The following is a 14,739-nucleotide window of genomic DNA, read 5'->3' on the forward strand; positions in this document are numbered from 1 at the left end:
CCGTCTGTGACTTAGGGATAACACTTTGCTATGTCACATGAGGCGCTATTCGGCTGCATTCCATGCTGATTGTTAACCCGCAGGCGGAAGTTGCTATAGAAGTTCAAAAGAGTATTTATGTTATTTGTGTATTTTTTATTACCTTCCAAAGGAGCGAGTGGAGAGAACCCATCTCCAGGAGCAGCTCAGTCAGTACTTCTCAGAAATAATCCCATCGGCCAGTCACTTTCAATGCTTCTGTGACGGGGAGCTCGACTCACCACTAGAATGGCACCTCCTCTGGCCTTTCTGGGGATTAGCTTCACGAGGTCAATGCCCCTTCCCGCGGTTGCATGCGGTCTCTCCGCCTCTCTGGACCCCCTCTAGTTCCACAAGCTGCAGCCTGCTCTTGGGGGCTTAGCACTCCGGCCAGGTCACTCAGCAGTTTTCCCCTACAGGGTACCAAAGTTCTTCCACATGAACGGTCTCAGGCAGTCTTCTCTGGCACTCCCCTGAGGGTGCCACTTCCCCCGTGGCTACCAGGGGAACCCAGGCCTGCCCACTACTCCAGGTTCCAGTCCAGGAACCTTGCACTGGGCAACTGTGGTCTGCTTTCCCTCAGACCCCATTGCTCCTCCCCTGGACTCCTTTTTACAGTTTCTGGTTCCTCCCACTGTGGGTGTAACAGCTCAAACTCCCTCCTCCCAGGGAGCAACTACAGACTACTGAACCCTGTGACAGACCTCCCTATTCCCAGGGATTCCTTCCCTGTAGCCACATTCTGCTGCCAACTTCCTGGCTTTATAAACCTGGACCAGCTCCTCCCCCAGCTGGACTTTATCAGCAAATTAGGCCGCAGCACTCCCTGACTCTCCTCCAGATGTGGCCTATAGGTTAATTGGCCTAATTTACCCCTTCAGGCCCTGTAGGGGACAGACACCGTGTGACGCTCTATACCTTGGGGAACACCCTGCACCCCCATGTTCATCCTTATAATATGATTGTGTGGTATCCAATGCAAAGTTTGTCATGTTGGGTGTTTTCAGAAGGCTCATGATGCACGGAGCATTGTTGTTATAGTAATGTTATAGGTTGTAATTTCATGTATATAGTTATGAGGCTGAAAATGTATCCTCGTGGCTTAAAAAAAGCCCAGGCAAAACCCTCCAGGAACAGAGGCCCAAACAAAAACTCACCAAGAGCAGAGGGGCAGTTCATGCCTCATCAGAGCATGTATGACACAAACCCAGCCCAGCCTCACAGGAACAAGGACACTGGCCTAAGCAGCAACAAAGGATCTGTTGGACTCTCGAGTGAGTCACCCCCCTTCCATTGGTCAGTTTGGGACTACGATGAGGTAATGCTCACCTGACTCTGAAGGGGTGGGGGGCAAAGCCAAGAGGGAAAAAAGAACATGATAAAAGAGAGAGATGTTTGCCATGCTCTCTCTCTTCCACCTCTATCTACAGACACCACCACCAAGCAACTGAAGCGCTGATCAAAGCGGAGAGCCTGGCTGAAGGGCAACCAGCCAGCCTGTGGTGAAAAGCATCTAAGTTTGTAAGGGCACAGAAAGTGTTAAGATCAGCATAGAATGCGTTTTGCTTTTATTTCATTTGACCAAATGTGACTTGTTGTGTTTTGACTTATAATCACTCACAATCTCTTTTGTAGTTAATGTATTTGTTTGTTCTACCTGAAGCAGTGCGTTTGGTTTGAAGTGTGTCAGAGACAAGCCTGTGTGACAGACCCAGACCAGTGGGGTACAGGAGTCTGGTAGAGGGCAAATACACTGGTCACTGGATGAGTAGTTTTCTGTTCCCTGAGTGACCAGAGAAGGGGCTGCACTAGAGTAATCAGGAACCTGCTAGAACCAGTTAAGGCAGGCAGGCTAATTAGGACACCTGGAGCCAATTAAGAAGAAGCTGCTAGAATCAATTAAGGCAGGCTAATCAGGGCACCTGGGTTTTAAAAGGAGCTCACTTCAGTTTGTGGTGCGAGTGTGAGGAGCTGGGAGCAAGAGGCACAAGGAGCTGAGAGTGAGAGGGTGTGCTGCTGGAGGACTGAGGAGCACAAGCGTTATCAGACACCAGGAGGAAGGTCCTGTGGTGAGAATAAGGAAGGTGTTTGGAGAAGGCCACGGGGAAGTAGCCCAGGGAGTTGTAGCTGTCATGCAGCTTTTACAGGAGGCACTATAGACAGCTGCAGTCCACAGAGCCCTGGGCTGGAAACCGGAGTAGAGGGCGGGCCTGGGTTCCCCCCAAACCTCCCAATTGATCTGGACTGTGGGTTCTTCCAGAGGGGAAGGTCTCTGGGCTGTTCCCCAACCCACATGGTCAATCTCTGAGGCAAGAAAATCCGCCAATAAGCGCAGGACCCACCAAGATAGAGGAGGAACTTTGTCACACCTGGTACATATCAATTTCTTTGTTAAATTGATGAACTCATATAAGCTTGCAGAGTCCAGTGGGCATAACTGGAAATTGCAAGACAGAGGTTCCTAGGGTTGGGTCTGGGGCTGGAGATATTGGCTAGTGTCATTCGGTTGCACAATCCAAGCACCAGCTTGCTAAAAGTGCTCACTCATGTAGTTGGGAGCAGGTTACATGCTAGATGTTGTGCATGAACAGTCCAGGAGTGGGGGTTCTCACAGCAAAGCAGGGTAAGGCTGGTTGCCAGAGTTGAGGATTGGAGTGACCTAGCAAATCACCGGTCCAGATAACACCATGGGAACGTTACACATCCCATCACAGCTTCTATAAAAACAGATATCACATAGAACTAAATAAGATCATTATTACAAAAGACAGAGAGAAAACAACACAGGACATCAAGCAAAGTTATTGCAATACTAGATTGCATCTTTATATAATATTTATTATATAACAGATGCATGTGTGCTGTATGAGTGCCGCATACAAACATAAACAGCTCTATTCATCTTTGATATAACTGATAAGTTAATGGACTCAGTGTTAAGCATCTCTATATAGCTGGGTTTTCCTTGAAAATATAGAAGACCCTCCACACATCTCTGGAGATATATGGCAATACAGGCCGTATATCAGAGGGGCGATTCAGGAGGGAGCTTAGTAGTGAAAATCCTAGCTGGTCTTCAGGCCAATTGTTTGGTTTTAAATCTGATCTTTCATTTTCCACCAGAAGTTTCCAGCATCCGCTGTAAGGAAAGTTTGGCCTTAACTATGGTCTAATTGTATAACCCTCACTCACGCTGATTATCTAGCTAACTATTGGATTTACACTACTGCCCATCACCATAGTATCTGAATAGCTTTCATATAAAATCAATAGCAACTGCAGAGTCCCTAGAAGACATCATGGAGTCTCTGGATTGTACCTCACTACGCAGAGTCCCACTTGTTTCAACAAGACAACTTGTTTAGTACAAAAACAATGAGGAGTCCGATGGCACCTTAAAGACTAACAGATTTATTTGGGCATAAGCTTCTGTGGTTAAAAATAAAATAAAAACCGGATTCCTCAGTGTTTTTGTGGATACAGATTAAAACGGCTACCCTCTGATACTTGTTTAGTACGACACTCTCTCTGTGAGTAAGGGTGGCACAACTGGTCTCCTCATCGCAGTTTTATTTGTCTTTGGCTGAGAGTGCAGATCTTAGCTAAGTGCAATTGTTTCATATTTTTAACTCCTTGCTCAGACCCATCCTCCCAGATCTCAGGTGGAGTCATGTTAATGGTCAAGATTAATATTTCTCATCAGTCATGGCCCTTGCTTCTCATCCTTTTCCCTGCCACATATTCTTGCTGTTTTTTTGAAGTCTCCCAGGCCGATGTCCGTTATCCATGAGGTGCCTGCCCTCATGTTTCTTGATGTTGGCTGATACTTTGTCTTGGATGAACTGGTTATGATGCCAGCTTGTCTGGATGGCCCTTTAAATCAGCACTCCAACTCTAGAAAGTGCCAGACACACAGATGGTGGAACAATATTAATAATATCCATTTTTCCTTTGTTGCGATGAATTCATCCCAAAGTCCTGTCCTTTTGTTTATTTATATAGGTTGATCAAAGGCACTCAGACTTCTGAGAATACAAAACTGAAACACATTAGCTAAAGTAGCAAATAACAAATTGATCCAATGTTAGTTAAAGGGCTGATCTAAAAATCCAGTAAATGTCTCAATAAAATCTGCACTCACCATAAAGATCCTTTCCTCTGATCACCATCACTTCCAGCAAATAAGTCTGCAATTGAAAACAGATGGGGCTTGCAGTGTGCCTGGAAGGTCAACAAACTTGGGATCTGTCAAACCCGCTGTGGGAGGATCAGCCTATTCACCCAGCGGGGGGTGGTTCTTAGTGAGGCAGCCTATTCCAGTACACCAACCATAGGACTAGGAACGTCATGGTCCATCTGCATGACCCAAGTGTTCCCCTACACATGGAGAACCCTGAAGTGGCTGGTTAAACCAGTTTACAGCTGCTGTGTGTGGCTGGAAAGGTACAACACTCAGGTATATGGGTATGTCTGACAGGACATGTCTAGTAGCCCCCTCAATGTACCAGACACTGTACAAACACCTGCAAAAAAGGCATGCTCCTGCCTAGGAGATTATGACTCATACCTTCAGATCAGTGCTGCTCCATTGAAGCTGAAGATGTGGTCCATTATTATTATTTTATTTCTGTTTCATATGTATTTTCCTTGTGTATCATTTTCTGCTCATATCAGGGCTTTCATCATCTCCTATCCTCACAAAGAGCCCAATTATGCCACCCTCTACTACATCTGTCACATGAATTTACTACATTAAGTAGTAAATTACTCTGCAAGAGCCCTGGAGGGCCTGATTCAAAGCCCATTGAAGTAACTGGAAAGACTCCAAAATCATGTTGACTCTTCCCCAACAAATTATGTTCATCTGTGTGTCTGACAATTCTGTTCTTTACTAGAGTTTCAACCAGTTTGCCAAGTACTGAACTCAGGCTTCCTGGCCTCTAATTGCTGGGATCACCTCTGAAGCCCTTTTTAAAAATTGGCGTCCATTAGCTATCCTCCAGTCATCTGGTACAGAAGCTGATTTAAATGCTAGGTTACAGACTACAGTTAGGAGTTCTGAAAATTCACATTTGAGTTCCTTCAGTATCTTGGGTGATACCATCTGGTCCTGGTGACTTATTACTGTTTAATTTATCAATTTGTTCCAAAACCTCCTCTAATGACACCTCAATCTGGGACAGTTCCTCAGATTTGTCACCTAAAAAGAATGGCTCAGGATTGGGAATCTCCCTCACATCCTCAGCCATGAAGACCGATGCAAAGAATTCATTTAGTTTCTTCGCAATGGCCTTATCATCCTTGAGTGCTCCTTTAGCACCTCGATCGTCCAGTGGCCCCACTGATTGTTTAGCAGGCTTCCTGCTTCTGATGTACTTAAAAACATTTTTTTTTTTTGCTATTACTTTTTGAATCTTTGTCTAGCTGTTCTTCAAATTCTTTTTTGGCTTCCTAATTATATTTTGACACTTCACTTGACAGAGTTTATGCGTCTTTCTATTTTTCTCACTAGGATTTAACTTCCACTTTTTAAAGGATGTCTTGTTGCCTCTCACTGCTTCTTTTACTTTGTTGTTTAGCCACGGTGGAACTTTTTTGGTTCTCTTAGTATGTTTTTTAATTTGGGGCATACATTTAAGTTGAGCCTCTATTATGGTGTCTTTAAAATATTTCCATGCAGCTTGCAGTGATTTCACTTTTGGCCCTGCACCTTTTAATTTCTGTTTAATTAACTTCTTCATTTTTGTGTAGTGCCCTTTTCTGAAATTCAATGCTACCGTGTTGGGATGCTGTGGTATTTTCCCCGCCAAAGGGATGTTAAATTTAATTATATTATGGTCACTATTACCAAGAGATCCAGCTATATTCACCTCTTGGACCAGGTCCTGTGCTCCACTTAGGACTAAATCAAGAATTGCCTCTCCTCTTCTGGGTGCCAGGACTAGCTGCTCCAAGAAGCAGTCATTTAAAGTGTCAAGAAACTTTCTCTCTGCATCCAGTCCTGAGGTGACATGTACCCAGTCAATATGGGATAGTTGAAATTCCCCATTATTATTGAGTTTTTTTATTTTTATAGCCTCTCTAATCTCCCTGAGCATTTCAGTCACGATCACCATCCTGGTCAGGTGGTCAGTAATATATCCCTACTGCTATATTCTTATTGTTAGAGCATGAAATTTCTATCCAAAAGAGATTCTATGGTACAGTTTGGTTCATTTTTTTTTACTTCATTTGACTATGCTTCCTTTCATATATAGTGCCACACCCTAACCAGCATGACCTGTTCTGTCCTTCTGATATATTTTGTATCCTGGTATTACTGTGTTCCATTGATTATCCTTATTCCACCAAATTTCTGTGATGCCTGTTATATCACTATCCTCATGCACGAGGCACTCTAGTTCACCCATCTTATTATTTAGACTTCTAGCATTTGTATATGAGGACTTTAAAAAAACTGTCATTTTTTAGCTGTCTGCCATTACATGATGTCATTGAATGGGACTCTTTTTCAATTGACTGTTTCTCATCAGATCCTACCTGTATTTTATCATCTTCCATCCTCTCCTCCTTACTAAGACATAGAGAATCTCCATTAATAGATCCTACCCTAAGAAATGTCTCTGTCCGAACCATGTGCTCCTCCACACCTGTCGGCTTTTCCCCAGCCCTTAAAATTAAAAGGGTCATAGAGCAGTTTTTAAACTAAGTGCCAGCAATCTGGTTTCATTTTGGTTTAGGTGGAACCCATCCTTCCTGTATTGGCTCCCCCTTTCCCAAAAGTTTCCCCAGTTCCTAATAAATCTAAACCTCCCCTCCCTATACCATCATCTCATATACGCATTGAGACCCTGCAGTTCTGCCTGTCTAACTGGCCCTGCACATGGAACTGAAAGCATTTCAGAGAATGCTACCCTGGAGGTCCTGGACTTCAATCTCTTACACTAGCAGCCTAAATTTGGCCTCCAGGACCTCTCTTCTATTCTTCCCTTTGTCACTGGTACCTACATGTACCACGACCACCATCTCCTCCCCAGCACTACACATAAGTCTATCTAGATGTCTCGAGAGATCCGCAAACTTCGCATCAGGCAGGCAAGTCACCATGCGGTTCTCCCGGTCATCGCAAACCCAGCTATCTATGTTTCTAATGATCGAATCCTGCGTTACTATTACCGGTCTCTTCCTAATAACTGAAGTTCCCTTCCCTGGAGAGGTATCCTCAGTGAGAGATGATATCACGACATCATCTGGAAGGAGGGATCGTTTCCCTCTGCTCCAGTTGAACGTTCTCCTTCCCTGAGACTTTCCTCTTCCTCAACAGCACAGAAGCTGTCAGACCGGGGAGGGGAGGGACGGGACTGTTCTACTGTGTCCCAGAAAGTCTCATCTATGTACTTCTCTGTCTCCCTTAGTTCCTCCAGTTCAGCCACTCTGGTCTCCAAAGCCCGTACACCGTCTCTGAGGGCCAGGAGCCAGGAGCTCCTTGCACCAAATGCACACATATGCCACCGGCCATAGGGCAGGTAATCATACATGCTGCATTGAGTGCAATAAACTGGATAGCCCCCACTCTGTTGCTGGACTTCTGCCTGCATTCTCTTTCTACTCCTGCAGCTTGTCTACAGTTTCCATGGGGGAAGACCACCGTTTCTCAAATTGGGGGTCCTGCCAAAAAGGGAGTTGCAGAGGGGTCACAAGGTTAATTTAGAGGGATCGTGGTATTGCCACCCTTGCTTCTGCGTTGCCTTTAGAGCTGGATGGATGGAGAGCGGCGGCTGTTGGCCAGGCGCCCAGCTCTGAAGGTAGTGCCTCTGACAGCAGCAGCACAGAAGTAAGGATGGCAATACCATACCCTGCCACACTTTCTTCTGTGCTGCTGCTGGCAGCAGCTCTGCCTTCAGAGCTAGGCTCGCGGCCAGCAGCCGCTGCTCTCCAGCTGCCCAGCTCTGAAGACAACGCCGCCGCCAGCAGCAGTGCAGAAATAAGAGTAGCAGTACCACAGTCCCACTACAATAACCTTGCAAGCCCCCCCCAGCCCCCCAACAAATCCTTTTGGGGTCAGGACCTGTACAATTATAACCCCATGAAATTTCAGATTTAAATAGCTGAAATAATGAAATTTACGATTTTTAAAATCCTATGACCATGAAATTGACAATAATGGCCTGTGAATTTGGTAGGGCCCTACCCAAATTAAGCCTGGTCTTGGTCTCTAGTTTGCTTTAAACCCTGAATCGTGAAGTTTGCTATCCCCTCCAAAAATTATTATTAATCAAGATAACTCTGGCTATTCTTGTTATCCATATAAATGTCCAATCCTTTTTTGAATCCTGTTAATTTCTTGGCCTCAGTGACTTCCTGTGCTAAGGAGTTCCAGAGTCTAATTACACAGTGTGTGCAAAAGTGTTTCCTTTTATCAGCTTTAGATTTCCCATCTTTTAATTTCATTGAATGTCCCCTTGTCCTTGTGTTATGGAGATAGGGGAAAGGAGTTCCTGATCTCCCTTCACTAGGCCATTCGTTGTTTAATAGACTTTTATCATGCCCACTCATAGTAGTCTCCTTTCTAAGGTACCAAGCCCTGTGTTTTCAATCTGTCTTCATAGGAGAGTTTTTCCAGGCCCTTGGTCCTTCTCCTCACCTTCCTCTGACCCCCCTCTAATCTAGGGCACAATCTTGCACTAATCTGGTCAAGCCACATCACAGCCAGGGCTGTCAAAGTGTTACTAAATGCAGGATGGAAATTATAATGATGAAAACTAAGCTTTCTATGCCTGTATGTCAGTGGTGTCTCCCCGCCCTGCGGTGTGTAATATTGCCAGAAGCTTGTCCAGGCAATAGGCTGCACTGGGAAACCAGTGACGCTGGAAATGCCTGACAGAGCATTCCTTCTGGCATCTAAAGCTGTCAAAGACACTTAGTGGAGCAGGCTTCCCCAGGGAGTCGCTGCATGGAGTGGCTATGCTGAAGCTGAGTGTGCCTTCTCAGCGGCCTTTCTTGCCCCTCTTGACTTGGGCAGTGAGGGAAAGGATTTGGTTCCAAGCCATTATGCATTGCCGCTATTCCAGCGGTGCAGCTCTGCCCCCTCATACACTCCTCTATGTGAATCTCTTACCACCTGGGGGGTTTCTTTTCTCCTTTACCTCATCTCCTCCAGCGACAAAAAGAGGAGCCTCGCTATGGAACCCAGAACACTTCCCATAAGTGGGGGATTGCGGGGAATCCCAGGAGGGAGTGGCTTCTGCCTCTCCACCCCATCTGATTGCCCTGGGAGAGGGGAAGACATTGGGCAACAATTCAGGTGAGGGAGGGTGTGAGGGTTATTGGTGATGACAAGGAGATGGGAGGGATTACGTGGCGAGCTGGGTTTTAAGGAGGAATTTGCAGAAGGAAAGAGATTTCTAGTCAGATGAATCCAAGGAGACTGCTCTGTGCACAGGGGCAGTCTGACAAAAGGCACAGTGCAAAGAGTGAGGGGAAGAAGATAAACGGAGCAGGAAGGAAAAAGGTATTGTGTCACCTTTCCACATCATTGTGTCATGATCTGTAACAACCAACTGTGAATCTTCACCTTGCTTTGTCTATGCCCCTCAGTCATATAACCTACATTACCCCTCCCCCTGCCATTCCACTCCTTGGCCTCTTCAGCAGAGACTGGGCCTCATGCTGAACTGTGTGGTATTTGTGATGTGGACAAAATGGCCATTAAGAACTACATTGCTAGTAAGAGTGCGACTCATTTGTGACCTAAACCAAGTCTTCTTTCAGGTCTCCAGAGGTGAAAGGCTAGCACACTAGCCTACTGCACTATTTAGCTCCCTGTAAATACTTCTAGTCCACGTATGCGGCCACTGATTAAAGCCTAGATTAAATACTCAGTCACACTAACCTATCAAATGCAATTTACGCTAATGGTTAGAGCACAGGATTAGGAGGCAGGGAGATCCTGAATCCTAACTTCCTTTAATCTGAGGAGTCAGGGTCACATTCTGTGGCTGGCAGGGTTGCAGGTCTCTACGCAAGAGCAGAATGTAACTCACGGTGTTAAGCAAAAAGCAAAACACCCCAGTTCTCCTGAGATGTATTGGTATGAGCTGTCAGGAGACATCCTCTCTGGCAGGGTGATTACCAGTATCTAGAAAGCAGATGCGACTGACTCACAGGCCGGGAAATCATCCCAACCTTCCTTGCAATCTGGTGGCAGAATATTAACTGGTGGATTCAAACAGGCCCTCATATATTCTGTTGGATCTGTGTATTTAGGTCCCAACCCTGCTTTCAGCAAAGTCAGTGGGTATTTTGTCATTAGCTGCAGTATGGGGGCAGGATTAGTTCTTTGCTAGGCTGACATCAATAGCCCTTCACAATTAAACTGCAGAATTCTAAAGCTGTTTCCTAATCCCTCTGCCCATTACTATAGAGTCCTTCACATTTCCCTGCCTCTTCCTTTTGTTTGTGATGCACCCTCCAGGCCTTTGCTGGTTCATTGAGACAAAGCACAGATGATCTGACCCCAGATCAGATTGGAAGCTTCATTCAGAAACCAAGTGACATCAGTCCTCTCTGCAGCATGCTAGTCATTTGGCTGAGATGCTGTTACAGTCTGGGTTTAAGGTTGCACTGGGTTTCTGGAAACACATTACTGTTAGAGAGACAAAGAAAGGAACTGTGTTACCACAGTATCATTACCGTGTAAACTGAGAGGCACAGAATGAACATGGGGCACGCAGGTTAAATAAATAATGATGAGACAAAAGGAGCACTGCAGAACAAGGGCATGGGTATGTACAGTACTGCTGACTCTGCTGGCATGTAATCTCTCAAGAGACCCACTGTGCTTATCTTGCATGATCTTGATTGCTAAGAAAATCTGAAGGTGGGAAGGGAAGTAAATGGAAACATTATGGGAGACCAATACTGAATAGGATTTAAAGAATCTGGAATAAACAATAGACAGAGGGATTATAATGAAAACACTGGCCAGAATAAAAAAAAAAGTACCTAGTAAATTCAGGACCAAATTTTCAGCCATAAATGTAAATCAGAGCAGCTTAATTAAAGTCAACGGTGCTATCCCAATTTACTCCAGATGATGTAGGGATCCAGCCCATAATAACGATTTCCTGGATTACACTAACTGATTTTGCATGTACCACTGAATTTTGACTAACGACCGTATCACTGTGTTGTTAATATGTATTACACTTATCGAAAAGTAAAATACATTTTAAAAACTTAAAAAATGATGCATCACTATTCAGAATGGTTAGTTATAGGATACTGCTAGCTTTTGGCCTAATTGTAGTCCCACTGAAGTCATGATAAAATTCCCATTGACTGAGGAACAGCAGTAAGCGCTTGTTCACTAGATCATATACTTGCAAATCCTGAAGTTTATTATTTTAAATGATATGTTAGCTTTCATTTTTCAAAGATATTATTTTCTCTGCATTTTAAAACAAAACTTTTTTTGGCCTAAATGATGGTCCCCTACCTCTTTGCAGCTGCCATTATGCTACACACCATGGCCACTCCTATCTTCATGACAACAAGGCCAGACCTCACATCCTCCTATTGTGAAAATGCAAGCCACTTGCCACCAAGTGGAAGGAGAAGCGTTAGAGGTGCTGAACATCCATACAAGGCTCCTTTCAGCCGGCCAGTCTCCCTTTTCATCAGAGTAGCTAGCAATAGGGTGCCAGGTACCAGAGTGATCCAAACCCACAGAAAGCAAGATGTCACACACACTCTTTTTACAGTGGCTTTGCTCCTTGGCAATTCCTGGTGAATGAGAGTTGGCAGCTGTATATTCTGCTCTGGGACAGAGAGTCAATGAACCTTTACTTTCCCAACTACCCAGGCAGGCTGTACATACCTTTTCACACCAATTAGTCTGTTCATGTTTGTCTCTAGGGATGTTGCTTCCTTGGCCTTTCTCAGTTAATTGTCTCATTGGACAATGGACTTTACTGTTACATTTTCCCCTCATAGCTTGATTCAGCTCTACAAGTTTATCGTATTGCCAATCTCCAACATTCAGAACCATGTGTCTGACTCCAAAAATTGTAAGATTAGGTTAAAAATCATCAAATTTACAAAAATAATAAAAGCTGGGTTCTTTGTACTTGCCTTTTGGTTTCTGAGCATTTAGCGTTCACTTTTTCCAGCTAAAACCATGAGAGTTTGCAGCACTGGATTAAAATGAGAGTCAGTTGCATCTCTATGCACCACTGACCTCACCCACCACACTGGGGAAGGTGTCTGTGGGGAGGGGCAGGGGGTGTTCCTATTGCTGAAGCTCCATTGGTGGAGGCTGTAGCAGAGATATACTGACTCAGCATAATCCCAGCCCCCTCGGCCACCCTACTTGACCAGCATCGCCCTTTTTGGGCAGCACCAGTCCCCTCTGGCTGACCCCTCCCCCTCTTATAGGAATAATTCTTCCAGGGCTTCCAGGCTGCCTCTATTACACCTTTTTACAAGGTGCAGCATACGCTCTGCCCTGAATGGGGTCAGTCCCTGGCTAGCGTGGAGAAGGAGCAGGGGCCATCTCTTCCCTGCTTGGGGAGGCTAATACCAATGTGGTCACTAGCCTGAGGCAGCCCGTGTCCTGTTTGAGTGCAAGGACTGTGATTGTGTCTGGCCCCTAAGCAGGGCAAGCCAGACAGTGGAAATGCTACATCCTCTGTCTCTCTTGCACATCTACACAGGGACAGAGGCAATCTAGCCTTAGGATAGCTTCTTTGCATTACTCCTCTTAACCAGCTTCAGCAATTCCTCCCCCTTTTGGTGCTATTAACCCTGACATATATCGGGCCAGTTGTCATATCCCACATTGTCTTCTTTTCTCTAGGATGAATATATAAAATCCCCTTAATCCCTTCCAAGCGCTACAGCCTGAAAGCCTTTTATTTTATTGCCCTGCTTTGGAGTCCCTCCAGATGGCTTTCATCTGTTTTCTACCAGCGAGCCTCAAACTGTGCATGGTACTTCACATCCAAAGCTCTTGAAAAAGAAACCATTGCTCCATTAATAACGCCAAGGGCCATACTCTGTCTAGTATTGGAGACACTTGGACGGCTCCCAGGAGTTCCAGACATGACCCTAGATGTTGTGGCCAGTGCTGTGAGTAAATGCTGTGAGACCCTGATGTCCACAGAGCAAATAAAAATAAACCGGAGTTTTCCTCTTCCATTGAGTTGTTTTATTTATAAATGACATTCTGCTTTCCAGGTGACTGTCACATGCAGGCGTGTCACCCCAGGCTCTGTGAGCAAGAAATCATGGGAAAGAGACAGTTTAGAATTCTGGAGTTTCCTACAGTGGTATGTTTCATTATTATTATTATTTATATTATTGTAGCATCTTGGAACCCGAGTCATATACCAGGGCCCCGTTGTACTAGGCAGAACAAATAGACGGTCATTGCCCCAAGGAGCTTACAGTCTAAGTACAAACCAAGAGACAACAGACAGATATAAACGGATGAGGAGCACAAGAAGTCAGAATGACAGGCAGTGTTCTCAGCACACCAGCAGCCTAACTGTTGCCAAGTTAGTTGTAGGGTGTGTGTAGTAGCTTCCCCCAGGATTTATAACTTCAGCTGACCAAAATCCTCCGGCCTGACTCTGTTGCCACATTCATTGCCTTGAATGGGAATCAGTTGTATCCAGCAGCCAGAAAACAGGGTGTCTCAGGAAGCTGACTCAAAATCCTTGAGACTGGTCCAAACCACTGTAAAATTAGGATAGCTCCCTCCTATATCTCAAGCTTTTAAATAGCTTCTGTTGTTATCCTGGTACATATTATTTAACTGAAGCTGCCTGCGTCCCATTTGAGTTGTCACCCACATTTCTTTGGTCCTGTTCCCTTCTTCTTCCACCCACACTGCATCCATCCATTATCTCTCCTCCCTACTCCTCTCATTCTCTAGCCCCCACCCCTGAATTTCTTACACCCACAACTGTGATATCCCCGTTCTTTTTTATCTCCCTTGATTTCAACCAGTCCCTAGACTGACATTACCAGGTCAGGCTTTTGTTTCCCTGCACAGCTCATAAACCGCAATCGCTGCCTCCTGCACTGATGGTTTGGCCAGAGACTGAAACCATCACATTTCTCTGCAGTCAGTGCCTCCTATCGCTATGGAAACAGAAGCAAGGATGTGCTGCAGAGATGTGATCACTACAATGGCTTAGTGGGGAATTGATAGGGCATGTGAGAAAATTCAACCTGAGCGGGGGGGGGGGGGGTGGAGGGGACATCAGTTATACTTTTCTTTTTGTGGTGGTTTAACTCCAGCTGAGGCACAGCTGGAAATGCTGCTGAACAAAGGGTTTATTTAGATGAAGGGCTTTTTCCTCACTTGCTGGGAGGCGGCTGAGAACAGTCTATTTGGATCACAGAGCTGTTTTAGGGATTTGCAAGTAGAACAGATGACAGTGTAACTGGCAATAAATGCTCATTTTCCTTAGCTAGCAACTGGCTACTAAGTGTTCTGAGCCAACATAAAAGGAAGGAACGATGAAGCAACTGGAGAGGATTTTCTTTGCTCATAGATGTGGCTTTTCCAGACATAAGAATGGCCTACTGGGTCACACCCATGGTCCTGTATCCTGTCTTCCAACAGTTGCTGGTGCCGGATGGTCCAAAAGTAATGAACAGAACAGGGCAATTTATCAAGTGATCCAATCCATTGTCCGGTCCCAGCTTCTGACA

General features: G+C 45.2%; 1 protein-coding gene across 3 annotated transcripts in view; it reads left to right on the forward strand.

The window, feature by feature from the left end:
• The window catches only part of LOC122173089 (glucose 1,6-bisphosphate synthase-like), a 72,438-nt gene that overhangs the window by 16,349 nt on the left and 41,350 nt on the right, over positions 1-14,739 (forward strand). The window contains exons 1-2 of one of the 3 annotated variants that reach the window (XR_010592186.1): positions 13,132-13,146; positions 13,255-13,346. The exons of 1 other annotated variant lie outside the window; for it this stretch is intronic. The gene's annotated coding sequence lies outside the window, so the exon portion shown is untranslated. Of the gene's footprint in view, positions 1-13,131; positions 13,147-13,254; positions 13,347-14,739 lie in introns of those variants that run through there. One more of the 3 variants, XR_010592185.1, reaches the window with a different exon arrangement.

Source organism: Chrysemys picta, chromosome 13, assembly GCF_011386835.1.
Source record: "Chrysemys picta bellii isolate R12L10 chromosome 13, ASM1138683v2, whole genome shotgun sequence".
Classification (NCBI taxonomy): Eukaryota; Metazoa; Chordata; order Testudines; family Emydidae; genus Chrysemys; species Chrysemys picta.